The following is a 16,423-nucleotide window of genomic DNA, read 5'->3' as shown; positions in this document are numbered from 1 at the left end:
ATAATTTCTAGTTTGCAGAATCTGGAAAGATAAAGTCATATGAAAAGATTTGGTCTAGGCCTTGAAGGACTGGTAAGGCTTGGTTATTTGGATATGATGGGAGGGAAAAGTCTAAGAGAAGATACAGATAACCCTCAGGGTATTGTTTGAGAACAACTGAGACTTCCTGTTCGTGAGTAAAGAATATGCTGAAGCCAGATGAGGTGGATCTACCTGGAGTGGACTCAGATCTTGAAAGCCCTTGGCATTCTCTCTGACATGAGCATTGGAGTCTGCATTATGAAATGATTTGAATGGAGCTATACTTTGGGAAGAATAATTTTAGGTATTATTTAAGATATATTATAAAAATATTTTTAAAAATTTAAAAATTTTAATGTATTACAAGTAGATATTAATAAAGTATAAAATTTTAGAAACCATTGAAGATATAAAAATCTATTTAAATTAAGAAAATTTAATTTATTACAAGTAGACATTAATAAAGAAAATATAAAATTTTAGAAACAAAGACCTACTGTGTCTGTCAAAGAAAGGTGTATTAAAAATTTTTTAAAATCTAATAAAATGAAGCTCTATTATAAAAAAAGATATATGAGAGGTAGAGAAGTTGAGTGCAGAAAGAAGAATTGGGATGCTGCACAGGATGCTTGCAACAAGAAGGATCAGTGGTGAAAAAGGCAGGCAGTCTGTTGTATTTGAGACAGGCTCACTCAGGTCAAATGTTATGGATGAATGGATATTAAGGGACTGAGAGGATGGAGCTACATCTCTAGAAATAAAGAAGTCTAATAAAGAAATAGCTGATAATGTCTGATAAAAATATTAGGAAAACCATTTAACGAAGTCTACTTGTGTCTCCATTTGTCTTTTGCTTTGTTACTGGTAAGGAAATTTAAGAAAATAACAAAAGGGAGTGGTATGCATACTGGTTAGTAGTGTGTTGGGCTTAAAGTTCTGATGTGATATTTACTCTCTGTATGTTTTACTCACTGTAAGGCTGAGTTTCCTCATGTGCAAAATGGAAACAGCAAGTGTACTCATCACATAAAGTGGTTGTGAATGCCATATAGCTTTCAAATAACCCTAGCTGATATTAGAATTCCAAAAGGGAGGAAGAAACACTGCACAAACTAATTAAATTACTATGCTGAAAGATATAATTTATTAAAAATTTTTCTTCAGATGAGTTGAAGGATTGATAACAAAAACATTGATATTATGATAGTTATATGGATGATAATTATATGATATCATCACTATTATAATCATCCTGTTAGTGGTTCTTGGCAACCAGGCAAATACTAGAGATTGCCTCTTGGGCCTACTTTTCAAAAATTGTGAATAGAATCCTTTAGATCTCTCTCTGGACACACAAGTGTGTGCTGTGCTAATTTGAATCTTGAGAGATCCATGCATTGTGTTAGGACACTTCACAAAATGCCAAGTTAGTTTTACAAAATGTCAAGTACATGAATACAGGGCTGATAACTTCCACAAAAGTCTTAGACATTTTCAAATAAGGCCAACAGAATATTCATAACTTGAGATAATCTCAAGAGTTTACTAGACTACTATATTTATATATTATCATACTATTAAACTGATTTGGATTCTATAATAGAAATGAAAATATTTTTTGCCATTACAATGATAATTGATTCAGGCAAGAATCATCAATGAAAGCTAAAACTATTAGGTGAAAGTTTGACGTGATCTAAAATTTTACTTCTTTGTACTTTAATAACAGCACTTTCTAAAATCTTTCTCCCTTAGCCATCCATTTTCTTGGTCTTTAATATTTGTCTTTAATACACAAGATAGTCATCAACTTCGAAGGGTTAAACACAGTGGAGGCTGGAGATATAGCTCAGAGATAGAGTGGTTGTCTCACATCCATAAGACCCTAGGTTCGACCCCTAGCACTGAAAAAAATTATGGAACTCTTATTTATTAGCATCCGACACACTTTTGCAGATTTTGGACGATAGAAAATTCATTTCCCTCTAGAGGGCGCTCGAGTGCTACTTAATTCACCTCTTTAATTTTAAAGTCCTTGTAATTGAAACTGTGAAATGAAATTTCTATTCTTCATATTTGTAGGTGAACTTAGCCAGAGATTTTGGCATTAATGTAACTCCAATACTTTAAAGTTTGTGTGTTTTGTTTTTCCTTTCAACAAGAAATAATTATCCAAATGGCAGCAGTCAGAACTTTTTCTGAAAAGAAAAAGAAAACAAAACAAAAAACAAGCAAGGAAGAAAGAAACAAGAAAAAAGAAAAAAAGAAAGATTCAAACTTCCACTGCCCCAAAATTGATTGCTTTTGTTTTTTCGGAAAATACTTCAAGTCCTAGTTCTTTGCTAAGAGTAACATTTCCCCCCTCCATGACTTTCAGGTACTCCAGAAACAGGTTGCAGAATAGAATCTAGAATACGAGGGACTCTGTTTCAGGGTGGTGGTGCACCGTGCTGCCAGTCTGCTGAGACCTGCCTTCCAGTGGTTCTCAGAGAGTGATTTCCCCACTAGCAACATGAGCATCGTCTAGGAACCTGTTGGAATCAGAACTTCTATGGGGTGAAGCCCACCCACTTTCTCTGAGTGATTCTGATGTATGCTACACTTTACGAATTACTGAGCTGTATACTTAGTTTTCACAAAGGAAACTATTTTTGGGTAATCAGAGCTCAGATTTTATTTATTATTTTATAACCAATTTATTATTAGTTAGTCTCCTCTCTAAGAACCAGGAGCAGGCTTTTTTCCCCAGGCTATGTTTCAGACACTAGATAAGTGGTAGTAAAGGACAAATGTTTTTTTCTTCCTTTTTAAAATGGGGAAACATGTAAAATTTTATTTTAAAAAATTTAGAAGTATGACTTTTCTTTTTTGAATAACATGTATTAATTGCTCATATTAATAGTGTACAGTGTGGTATTTCAACACACACAAACAACCTGTACTAATTAAATCAGGGTGATTAGTATTTACCTTTTAAAAAAACATTTTTCTATGTTTGGAAACTTTGAACTCCTTTCTTCTAGATCTTTATGAAATATATGTTATTATGATCTGTACTCATTCCTCTTTGCTATGGAACACCAGAAGTTGTTCTTTCTATCTAACTGTGTTTTAGTATCTGTTATCCAACTTCTACATGCTTCAAGCTTCCAAAGGAAACTTGTCTTTCATCAGTTTGAATAGAGTTACCAGTCCATGGAAAGAGATTTTTGAAAATAGATCATTCACATATAGAGGCAACATGATGGTTAAGCTTATGTCAACTTGATTGGCTTAGGAGCTACTGAAATGACTAAAAAGCACACTTTTGGATGTGCCAGGGTGTGTCATGGAGGGTACTACATGAGATCCCTTGCCCCTTCCTGTCTGGCACTGTTTATCTCCTCTGATTTCCAGAGCCCACAAACTAATACCCATCTCATAGGTTCAGTGTGAAACAAAGGAACACAAGTAGAAGGTAAACTGTGGAAAAAAGGAATGAAGGTTAGTGCTTGCCACATAATAAAGTGAATTATGTTTTTGAATTGTTTGCTTCCAGCCTCATACCCCAGCTTCTGGATTTCTGGAGCAACTGGGAGAGAGTTCTGCTTCCTCTCTTTCTCACACATAGGTCTTTTGGGCCAGGTTTTTATTCTGACAGCCTCCATACCTGCCACTGCCAGGTCACAAAGCTTATATTTTTCATTGCAGGAAATTTGGAACATTCAATAAAGCATAAATGAGAAAATGAACTTCTCCAGCCCCTCTCCAGAGGAAAACATCCTTAACATTTTGGTGTACTTCCTGGTATACTTTTCCTCTTTTGCTTAAATAAAATTGCTGTTATAAATTAGGATCAATTTTCCTTCCTGGCTCAGGACTATACATGATTCTCTTAACCTGGTATGTCTTCTCTGACTTGGTATGCTCCATCTTTTCCTACCACTTCCTATTTCAGCCACTCTGATGCTTTAATAAACATCTGGACAATGTTCCTCACTGTTGTTGATGATATATTTACTTGTGGGCTTATGTGAACAGTATCTATCTCCATGACTGAACTTTAAGCTGCAGGAAAGTAGAAACCATGTTTGTCTTATTCTCAACTACATGCTGAGTACTTGTACAGTTCTGGACACATAATGTACCCTCAACACATAACTTTTGTGAGGAAGGCAGTGGAACCACTGAGCTAAATCCCTGCCCCTCAATACATAACTTTTGAATGAATGAGTAAATAAATGAAAAACATTGTAGCATAATTTTAAGTTGTAGATTTTAATTGGTTTGTGGTAGGGGATATACAAACTACTTCTCTGAGGATTTCAGAAAACCATATGGGTTTTTGAAACAATATTTTATGATGGGAGTTTTTCTGATTTCTGGAAATCAGGAGACTCATGTTCTTCTTTTTGCTCTGTCAGTTCCTCTGATCATCAGTCAGTCACTGACCTTCACTGAGCCTCATTTTCCTTATCTGCTGTGCCTCTCTGTCAAATAAAACAATGCATGGAAAACTCTCCTCACATGGTAAAGTGCCAGGTAAACGTATAGGAAAGACCTTTCAAAACTATCTCCCATTTTAAAGATCAATAATTAGAAATAATTGTAAGTTTGGATGTTTAAGTAGCTAAACTACATTATCGTCTATTTTATTCCTTAAAAACAGACATCATAGATTTTTTTTTGATTTTGTAATTAAAGATCACAATAAGTAATTATGATATGTTTTGACAACAAAACTTAGATTTATGTGTCATCAACTATGAACTAGCTGATGTAGTCAAGATATTTTTGACAGACTCGATAATGAGTATAAATTAAACAGATTATTTAAGCCAGGTACAGTAGCACATGCCTGTAATCCTAGCTATTCAGAAAGCTGAGGATGGAGAATCCCAAGTTCAAGGATAGCTTGGGCAATTTAGTAAGACCCTATCTTGAAATAAAATTTTAAAAATGGGCTGAGGATATAGCTTAATGGTAAAGCACATGCTGAACATGTGCAAGGCCATGGGTTCAATCCCCAATATTGCAAAATAAATAAATAAATAAACAAACAAACAAATAAATAAATAAATTAAAGAACCTTGGGTTTTAAATATACTTTATTTCTTATTCAACAGGAAAGGAATATTAAAATATTTGGAATTTCCTAATGAGCTAATAACTTTGTGATATAGTTAGTGTTCAAATTTAGAGGCAAGATGGAAGAAAGAAAATTTCCTACATATATCTTAAATACCAAGTTTTGGAATAAGTAACTCCTATAATCAAATTTTATTGGTTGACATTTTGGCAGTTTTCCACTGCATCTTGAATAATTTCCTTTCTGTTTTAAATCATCTGACGTTTTTTGAAATATAAATGTTGAGGAAATAAAACATTTTGGAGAACAGATAAAAATCAAAAATATGATAGAAGAGAAGTCTTTACACTGGAAATTCTGAGTTCATGGATAAAATGACACAGTGTTTGTTGATTGTATTTATTAATGACTTCAACATATCCAGAAACATTTTTCTTTTCTTTATTACCAAATAGTAAATGCATTTTAGAACAGGAAAATACCTTAAAAGTCTAAAGTTTCATAGATAATATCTAACATTTACAAAGAAATTTATAATTGTTTCCAGATAAGATTATTTCATAGAAAATTCAGAATGGTATTAATATCCTTAATTAAAAATAAGGACATAGAGACTCAGAGAACTTAAATGACTTGTCTAAGGCCACAGAGATAATAATAGTGATGATGAATAATATTAATTGAACACTTTAATGCCAAGCCTTCCTCATGCATGATTACATTTAATCTTCACAATAGTCCTATTACCTCATGCATAGTATTTGACAGGCTAGAATTATAAATCAGTGCTAAGAAATTGGCATTACTGATTTAATTTTTCATAGAATGCTCTTCTATAGATACAATCTAAGTATTACATAAAACATAAAATTATGTTTTTAGTATGGGTATGTATAAAGCTGATTGCTAAAGTAACTGGTGTTCTCAATTTACAGATGAAAAAATAAACTTAAAAGAGAATTAGAAGGCTACCATAATAGTACTAGATTTGTAAATACTGATGAGCAGAGGCAACAATCCAGTTCTTCCCACCACACCAGGTTCCCTTTCCCTGACGTATATCTCTGAATGTGGAGAAGACAATTGCCAATCAGGGTCTAAAGCTAAGGACAAAGAGGCACAAGAACCTTATATTCTGAATATTGAAGACTAAGTAACACCTCTAGGATCTAATGAATAAGACAGCTAACTCTGCATTCCACTAATCATCGTCTAAATCGGAGCCAGTCCTCATGCCCAACCACTTTAAACTTTTGACTAGACAAGGGGAGACAGATATATGGTTAGAGTCAGGAGTCTTTGGTCTCCCTTTGGAACCAAAGATGGATGCTTTTTGGCCACCAACTGAGTCTGGGATTAAAAGAGGAGAATGACATCTTATTTTTTCAGTGATCCAATCAGATGATCTGACTCTAGTACCTATGAAAATAAGGGAATGGAGAACAGAAATAAGATAATGGGGTTAAGAAAATCAAGGCAATGGAGCATTCTGAACCCACTGTGTGGGAGATCAATGCTGAATGAATCTCCCAGAGTTAAGAGGCCACTAACAGGGTACTGACTTAATGGTTTTCTACTCAAAGCCTATGAAGGTAATACCAGAAATAGCAACTGAAGGGGCAGCAGGAGAGCAAAGTGGTCTGGCAGTTTCATATCAGGAAACTATGTCCTGGAAGGGCTTCCCACAAGTCCCTGGAGAACTCTCTCAGGAAGAGAGAAGGAAGGTTGAGTGTTGGGTTATCCATCGCACAAAGGCCAATCAACAGCATGGGCCAGTAGAAGATTGAAGGGACACTCTTGTTCCTTTTTATCTCTGCCTTTGCTACAAGCCTCCAGTAGAAGCCCACCACTCTATGGGAAAGAGAGGAGACTATGCACCTCTCTGTTACAGGTCCTGGCCACAAACACCTGAGCCATAAACAGGATGAGAGAAAATTAAAACAAGGTTTTAAATGGGTTTGGATTTCTTACTAAAATAGTCATACCAAAGCTTTTTTTAAGGGGTGGAAAAGGGGGAGTCAACAGGGTAGGGTTAAGGTAGTAACTAGGGGAAAGAAAAACATTTCATGTTTGTATTTTACTGAATCAGGTTGTATAAAAATGGAGATTACATTTGCATTATCTAATAGGTATAGTATATATGCATATATGTTAACCATAGTTTACTCAGATAGCTTTGCATCCTTTCGAAATAGGCAGAAAGTTTTATGAGACGATATTGTTAGGAACCAAGTAGCATCTTCAAAATCCTACATTTTTGCATATTCAAGTGGTGAAACTGAGAAAATGTGAGCCACCAAAATTTTTAACTCTCTCTTTTGTTCTATTTTTCATTTGCCACAGTTTATCTTCCAGGATGAAGATCTGTGATTCTAAGCCTGGTAGTTCATTTAGTCCTAAGAAGTCCTGATGATAGATTTAATCATACAGACAATATTTAATGACTGACTTTTATAATAAATACCACAGGGTTTAAAGAATACATGTATAAAAACACCCTACAGACACTGTCTGTTTGAAGGGGAAGAGGATGACAATAACAAGCTTAGACAAATTGGGATATCCCTTGAGTTTGAGATGCGAGTTGTTGCCAATTAAGTAGCATGATTGATTAACAGAAAGAGGTTGATAATATGTTTACTTTTTTATGGTCTTAAGCTACTCAGCATCCATATGTTTTCTCCTCTCCACCCAAACATGTTATATGGATTTATGACTTCTCTGTAAATTCAAGATCTGATTCAAGCTCAGGTTCAGGATCTTTGGGTATTGTCTTTTCCTCTTCATCACCCTTGGAAACAATTCTTTATAGTCTTATGATTTAAGGAGTCCACTTCCAACACAATCAGTATGAAATTATGGAGGAAAAACAAGACAATTTCAATAAAACTCCCATTGGAAAAAGAGATTGGAATATAATAGCTTTTCCTGGTCCATAACACAAATTATATCTTCCTTCCCCTGGTTGGGAGAGAGAATCTGGGTAGAGAGAACAGAAAGTGAGTTGCAGCCATTAGTTGCTGCCAAATTGTGGAGGGCCTTTTGGAGCTTTAGCCTGTGGGCCATGGACAAAGAAAGAGAATCATTGAAAGTTTTAGAGTAGGGTAAGTGACACAATCAAAATTTCTTTGGAAAACTTAATTTGGAGGCACTCTGCAGTATAAATCCATAAATCCCCTTAAAAGAATGCTCTGGGGACAAGTTTTCTCACATAAACTGAAAGTGATGCTTGAAAAAGAAATGCTAACAGATTGCACATTAAAAGCCCATGTTAAAAAAAAAAAAAAAAGCCCATGTATAACTCAGGTTTGTCTCTTTCCAAGTACAGATTGTAAGTTGTTTCTAGGCATCTACATGGAACAAACAGGGTGGTTCGTGTCGTGTCACTTCCCTGGCATTAATTCTAAACTAGAATGAATGAGCTTTTAAACTAGAATGAATGAGTCTTTTGGTATGGGGGATGGAACTCGAGTCCTTGCGCTTGCGAGGCAGGCGGCAGAACCACTGAGCTAAATCCCCAGCCCTAAGACTCTTTTGAAAAAGTTGTAATAGAAAGTGAATTTGGTAGGTTGAGAAATATTGGGACTGAGTTTAAGTACAAAAAGTAAGAAAAATTTACTAGGGAAAGCATTTTTGGATAACATAGTAAGGAAATAAAAAATTGTTTAAATTATTTTACCCAAATTAGTTGTTTAAAAGTTTGTGTGAAGTGTGAAGCATTTGTACTTTAAAAAAGAATCAGATTGTGGAGTAGGTAAAATTTTTATTCTACAGCACTATCTGCTATTGTGAGGGGCTTTTTCTAGTTAACAACATGAAAGAATGATCTCTTTATAGTGATTCAGCCTATGATATTTCTCCTCAGATGGCCTGGATAGAATCCAAGACGGAATATAGTGGGAAAAATGATTATTCCTATTCAAAATTTCAGATATTAAGATTTAATTTGACTGATTTATTACTGAGAAACACAATGGAAATAGCCTACACAATATGATTATATTATATCTCTAGTCTATGGGCTTCAATATTAGTAAGTAAAATGTATAAAAGAAAACAGTTTTTGAAGTAGGAATAGATTCATCATTGAGTTTTTCTGCCAAATTCAGAATTAGATAGTGGAAAAATTCTATTTATTTTGAGTTTGTGAATCTGCCAGCAAACTGCTGGGAAAAATAAAGACAAGCCAGATGAGGACTTGGGTTATGGAATGAACCATAGGTGACATATGATTGAACTTTTTAAGAGAAGAATATAGTTTTTCTTATTTTTGTTTCCTGGTTTTAGAGTGTTTAGTAATTTCAATTTGCAGCATGTATTTCTATTGTATTAAACTATGAGAGCAAGATGGAAAACACTGCATATTGCAGAGTTGAAATCAACATTAAGGGTAAGGAAATTGAAAATATCATGTTTCCATAGTAACACTAATTTAGTCAGATCACACGTGTTATTTCTGAGCCATTGGTTTACTCTTATGATGTTAAAAGCACAAAATATTCACCCTGTAATTGTGGTTAAGTTAATGTTACAATGCAAAGGATTTTCATATTTTCTGATTGCACATTTTTAAGTCCTTTTATTATGCTAGGTTTGATATCTGATTGCTTATACAATTTTGGAAGATGTAAAAATGTTGTGACAGTTAAAAAATTTCTGAAGATAATTAAACAGGAAATCATGACTATATTATAGCTTAGAAAGATTATAAGATAAAGATGAATTGGATTTTGAAAGTTTGCACCAGAATTTTTTGCTGATTTTTCATCTATATTGCATATCCTTGATGCTAGAGATTTGCCCAAGTCCTTTTGTGAATTCCAAAATTCAAAACTACTGCTATAGCTCTGTCTGTTGGCTGAGTTTTCAAGCCTACTTTTCCATCAAGAAGGCGTTTCCTCCACAACCTTATAGGAGTTGCTATAGTCCATAGAAAAGGACAAATCTGTCTTTTTAGTGGGCTCTCTTCTGATGCACATCAGACTCATCTTCACGACTAGTTCTCACACACCAGTCTCCAATTGTATGTGTTTCAAATTTGCTCCTTCTTAGAAAATGACAAAATGGTACATGGCATATCTTGGAGGCTACTCATGATTATCACATTGACTTTCAGTTGTTAAATAATATTGCATCGGGATAAATTCCACTTGATCACAGTGTATAATTTTTTTATATATTGCTGGATTTGATTTGCTAGTATTTTCTTGAGGATTTTTACATTTATATTCATAAATGATATTGGTCTGTAGTTTTCTTTGATGCTTATGAATATTAGAGTATATTTTATTTACCCTAACTCCTATTCAGTTCACTCAAGTTAATCAAAACAAAACTAATAAAAATGAACAATCATGCCCTTTGTTATTATGAATTAATTAATTAATTAATTTTTGCAGTACTGGGGATCAAACTCAGGACCTTGTGCTTGTGAGGCAGGTGGGGCACCACTGAGCTAAATCCCGGGCCCTTGTTATTGTGAATATTAATACAATTTATTTGGCTGACTGGATTTTTCATTTCTCACCTGAGTGTTAAGAAAAGCTGAGGGAGGGTTGGGAAATTAGATCAGTGGCACCGTGCCTGCCTTGCAAGTGCAAGGTCCTGAGATTGATCCCCAATCTGGAAAAAAAAAAAAGCTCCTGAGGGAGTAAATTAAACTAATAAATATTTATTGAATGCCTATTATGCTAGGCATATATTAGATACTGGAGGTGGATTGATGAGTAATGAATAGTGGTAGCAATCGTAGTGATTGTGATAGAGTAACAGTAAGTTGTATGGCAAATAAAAATACTTGGATGTGTCTCCTACTTTTACTTTCCAACCAGTGGAGCACATTACTTCACTTCAGTTTCCTCATTTGTGAAAAATGGCTACAAATGCTATAGAATTCATAGGGTTACTATGAAGTTTAAGTTAAGAATACACATAAACTGTGCCTATCAGTAATCACAGTACTGATTGTTATTAGCTATTATTACAATTATTGTTTGCTTTTTGCATGCCAGAACTTACATACATTATTAATTTAATTCTTATAACCACCTTGTTGAGGAAGTTAGTATTACTTCCATTTTTATAGCTGAAAACTGAAGCTTACAGAGGCTAACTTGCCTGAGATCACTCATATGGTGACTGGCACAAGTAGAACTGACATCCAGAATATGCTTGACTGCCAAGCTAGTGTTCAAATACTTTATTCTTCATAACCTTTCCCTGGCTTAAAGGAACTCTCACCTAGTTTTCCTGGAAACCCTGTCCAATAACTAGTGTATACTCTTCAAAGTTTCCAGAGTTCTTTTGGTCCCATATTCCAGTGATTTGTTCTCCTAAAGTCAGTTTTTAAAAAGTGTAAAACAAACATCATTTATTATACTTGAACTCTCTTTCTCCCTTAGTATAGAGAAGAAACATATACATCCACATAGAGTCAGTACATTCCAGTACAGTATTTTCTCCTACAATTACATAGAGAATTCATTGTTCAAGGTGTGGGAGTGTGCACAATTGTATGTTTTTCTGGATTTCTCTTTAATGTTAAAAGCTCAGCTCAGGCAGGATTTGATACTTTTCTGGATGTGTAGACCCTCTTTTCTACCTTTGATTTTGTCCCTTAACAATATTTTCCAGAGGAAAGATACCAATTATACATTAAAGTCTTGCCTTTCTAGACTTTTCTTTAAGGTTAAAAAGCTCAGTTAAGGGGGCTGGGGATTTAGCTCAGTGGTTCTGGCGCCTGCCTCACAAGCACAAGTTCCTGAGTTCGATCCCCAGTGCCAGGAAAAAAAAAAAAAAAAGCAAGCTCAGTTAAAGATTGTTTGTTGTCTTCTGCACTTGATTTTGATGCTTCTTTGATCAAATATTATTTTCCAAAGTCTTCTGACTACTTGTTCATGGATTAGGTTCCCACTTTTCTGTGATTTTTAAATCTCTCAGTTTTCACACCACATGAAGGTCACAGGAACTCATGAGAAGGTGGGTAGAGAGTGTAGAGGCAAAGGTATAAGTAGAGCCAAATTTACTGCACAACTCTTATGTAGAAATATCTTTTCTGTGGGCTAAAAAAGCTTTGATTTAGGGAGAAGATGACAGAACTTTGAATGGTGAGGCATGAGGAAAAAGGAGCTTAAGTAGATTGAGCCACAATCATTGTGCACAGTAAAGATAAGGAAATTATTGTGCTTCCATCAAGAGATATACTAGAATTTAACAATAATCTTATAATGCCCTTCAGGGTAATGATGCTACAGGGGAAAAAAAACAACTCTGCTGGTTGAAGAGAAGAAATTAACATTTTCCCCCCTCCCTATCTAGTGTCTTGTATTACAGAATGTTTTTAACCTTAGAATTGCAGATTAGGTTCATTTTCCATCTCAACCCCCCCAAACAAATAAAAACCCCCCCCCCCAAACTGTAGGAGTACTATACTTTCAAACTTGAAGTTTCTGTGAAAGATGGGTGAATATCTAAGAGCAGACAACTGTTTTTAAAGGAAAAAATAATCTTTATTTTAAAGGAAGAAACTTTCAGTATGTACCAAGTATGACACAAAGCTAATACTCACCCAGTGGCCAGATATGTTTTCCTGAGGGATTTCCTTATGTTTATTCCTCTGGCATTTTTTCACTTCTGACTTTTGGGGTGGCCCTTCTGTGAAGAGTTTCCTCATCCCAGCTGTTATGATGTTTAATCTAGAGTTGCCAACTTCTGATCTGGTGTTCCAAGACAGGGTGAGGAAAACAAAGCTTTCCAGTATTTCTGAATCCTGTCCCCTACCCGTGTTGGAGTTAGTGCTTTAATCTCTGGTCAATCTTGAATTGTTTTCAACCCTAGCTTCCTCTCTCCTCTCCCCCAGAATAGCAGAAAAATTACTAATGGTAAAGATCCATGTGCATGTCCAGAAGTCAAATTAATTATGCCCCACACAAATTTCAATTTGTTTCTCTGTTCCTTTCCTATCCCTCCCTTCCCTACCACCCAAATAAATTATGATCTTTTTTGGGTGAAATATGTACTTTAAAGAGCTTTTCTTCAAGATAAAAATTAGATTATAGTTTTTAAGCTAGCTAGGGCACTTTTTTTTCTTAGGAAAAACAGGGTAATCTTTGAACAGACTAACCATCTGGTTTTGATCCTAATGTTAGTCCATGGGATGGCTTGACACTTCAAATAAGAGAGGTCATAGCTTTCATTTTAGAAATACACAGGATGGCTACTCTTGGCTGCTTTCAAACCTTGGCTAAGGGTAGAAATTGTTTAATATTAAGTTGGAATGGCACTGACTGGTTCTGTGTTTTATGCTGGACTTGGTGCTGGATGAGGCAGATAAGGAATTAAGCATAAATAGAATTAGTACTTGATGGCAAAAATCAGGGTCTAGATTTAGACGAAACAATCTCCTTCCCAAATATGGAAATGCATAAATTTTACAGTACTATAACATGTTTTCTTCTGATACATTCAACAGTACTGTTATACTATGAATGAATCTTCTTGCAATGGCAAGTATTTAGGAGATCAAATGGTGAAGTAGGACAGTGATATTCTTTGGTTCTTTCCCATCTCAAGTGTCTTATTGTTCCCATATGGTTTTATTTTAAGGACCCCCACCTCAGGACCCCTGTAGATTTACTTTTAGGAAATATCCTATGCTCTGTATCTTTCTTGAACCTTACTATCCATGACAAGGATGGATGTTCATTGATCTGAAATAGTTTAGTGTCACCTTCCTTTATATGTCTGTTCCCAGCAGGTACAGCTAGCTAGCTTGCCAGAAAAATAATTAGCATGAATATAATATTTCACCTTTTAATAATATAATTTTTTAAAGAATTAATTTCTTATCTCCAAAGGAACACTGCTAAAATAACAAATTAGTGGACATTTTAGGTGATGTCAGGCTAATTGAACCCACCTTTTCATAACGCTCCAGAGTTTCCCATGAGGTCTTTTGTCTGGAAGCTGGCAAGTTTTCTAGTGTCCTTTGGGATGTTATGTGTAAGGTCAAAGTGGCCTTTGAATCTTCATTTTTTTTCTGTTGAGAAAAATACTCCATTCCATTAAAAGATCTTAATGAAAGCTTTAAAGAAAAATGAAGATTTGTAAAGAGGAAAGATGAGTCTTTATTTAAAAAATGTTTTAATTGAAAACACAAAGATTAAATGGTGTTCCCAATATTTCATTGCAGTTCAGTTGAGAAACATCTCTATCTATCTATCTGTCTGTCTGTCTGTCTGTCTATCTATCTATCATCATTTCTAGATCCATATAATTCAGCAGTTTATAAAATAGCAGTTTGTATAGTAAATGTTGGTTCTGGATGAAGCTGAAAAAATGGTTGGAAACCTTTTATGATGCTTGCATTGAATGAATTTGAATATCTGATTTACAGAGTATACCCAGCTTCTTTGAAATTTTTGTTTTTCTGAAAATATATTTTGTCTATCATGTACCTGAATTTGTATAAAAACGAATTTCTAAGAACCTAAGAAAACCACTCTTTAAACATTAAACTGTATTTTAAGAATTATATGTTGATATAAAGCTTAATGATTTTATTTGGTATTAAGGAGCTACATGATCAAAATATTAAACTATTTTTGGTTTATTTACTCATTTCCAGTTGTCAAAATAAGTGTAATTGGAAACAGCTGCTTTCACATTACTTTCAAGAACTTTTTACATTTAAATCTAAAATGAGTATTAAGAAAATGGGCCTTATCTAATTATGACTTTTCCTAGATTATATATTCAGATTGTTGTTTTGTAAATTGGAAAATAATTTAAAAAGAGAAACTGATTACTTTCAAACTAGTATCACAGTTTTATAGAAAGATATTTTCTGTGGCTCTCTCATTCTTATAAACTGGTTAGCCTCATTTGGCTACTTTCCACATATTAACAGATTTCACTATTCTTTGGTATGATTAAAATGTGGCAGAAAACACATGAACTGTTTTTGAGTTCTTTTAATCCCGTTTCCAAGCTACACTTAAACTTCTTTTCATTTTCAAAACAGCTTAATAGTGTGATTTGCTGTTAGGAAGAGATGTAAATTTTTTCTATACATTGATAACTTTTGTGACCAAATAAGTACATTTATTTTTAATATTTTAGTATTATCTAAATGAGCTCTTGGTTAAATTTAGAAATCAGGAATCCATTGGAAATATTTTCTTAAAATTACCAGCTTTACATAAGACTCAACACTATTGGATAAGTTTATATTTTAAATTTATCCTTTCTGCACTTCTAATTTCTGTTAGGAATTTCAGAAGAAATACTGAGAGTCTGGCCAAGATCAGAAGAAAGACAATCAAAGGTCACTTACACACATTTAAAATAGGGTACCAGGTTATTTCACTGCTCATGATAGGATGCCTATCCTGCACATGTATTATAAAACTTACAAAGAAAGAATTGGGTTCCAAAGAGCTTTGATTTTACATGGCAATATGATATGTCATAAAGATACTGGGCTATGAGTTGATGGCCCTATATTCCCTATTTTGCTTTTCAGTAAACCATTCCTCTAGGTCTCATTTTTTTCTCCCAAACATACTGATAAGGATGAATTGTATGACTTTCCTGTTTTTACCCACCCTGATGTTTTGGAATATTTGGAATATAACCTACAATTGACTCTCTACTCTGGTTTTATTCAAACATTTTGTTTTTTTCTTCACAATCTAGCTTTTAACACAGCCACACTCATGATTGAAGATGACACTGACTCTGAGAGCAATACAAATAGTACATCATGAATTATAGTAAAAACAAAAGGCAAAATGAAACAAAAACAAGAACACTTTGTTTACTATGAGTTCTGAAACAATGAAGCCTTTTTCTGAGTGCTTTCTAGAAAGTTCCTATTGGAAGCAAATTTACCCCCAACTCCTGCCATCTACAGTTATGTGGCCATCCTTGCTCTTACAGCAACCATGGGAAGAAATTGTTGCTTTTGCCTACCATGAACAGATTTATTGATGCCTTGTTAACCTTGCATCTTTCCCTTGAACTATCTGATGTATTTTGTTGTTTAGGGACTTTTTAATTACTAGACTCAATTTTAAGGCATTAGAAATAAAAATATTTTTATTAATGCTTTTGACTCTGATTTTTCCTTTCATATGGCACACTTAAATATCAAAGGCCTTCTTCCTTCTGTTTCAGATGAGGATGTGTTCTTCCTCCTTGCAAAGAATAGTTTCTGCACTTGTGTCTTTCCTGGCTCCCAGAGTATGTTTCCTTTGTTTACCCTGACCAACATCTTGCTTCTTTAATATTTCTTTGCAGTAGCTTCCCTATTCACCTAAACCCATAGGTTTTCTT

The sequence above is a fragment of the Heterocephalus glaber genome, unplaced genomic scaffold (genome assembly GCF_053883595.1).
Source record: "Heterocephalus glaber isolate CG9 unplaced genomic scaffold, H.glaber_assembly_v1.0 deba00001457, whole genome shotgun sequence".
Lineage (NCBI taxonomy): Eukaryota > Metazoa > Chordata > Mammalia > Rodentia > Bathyergidae > Heterocephalus > Heterocephalus glaber.
Note: the sequence above shows the minus strand (reverse complement) of the source record.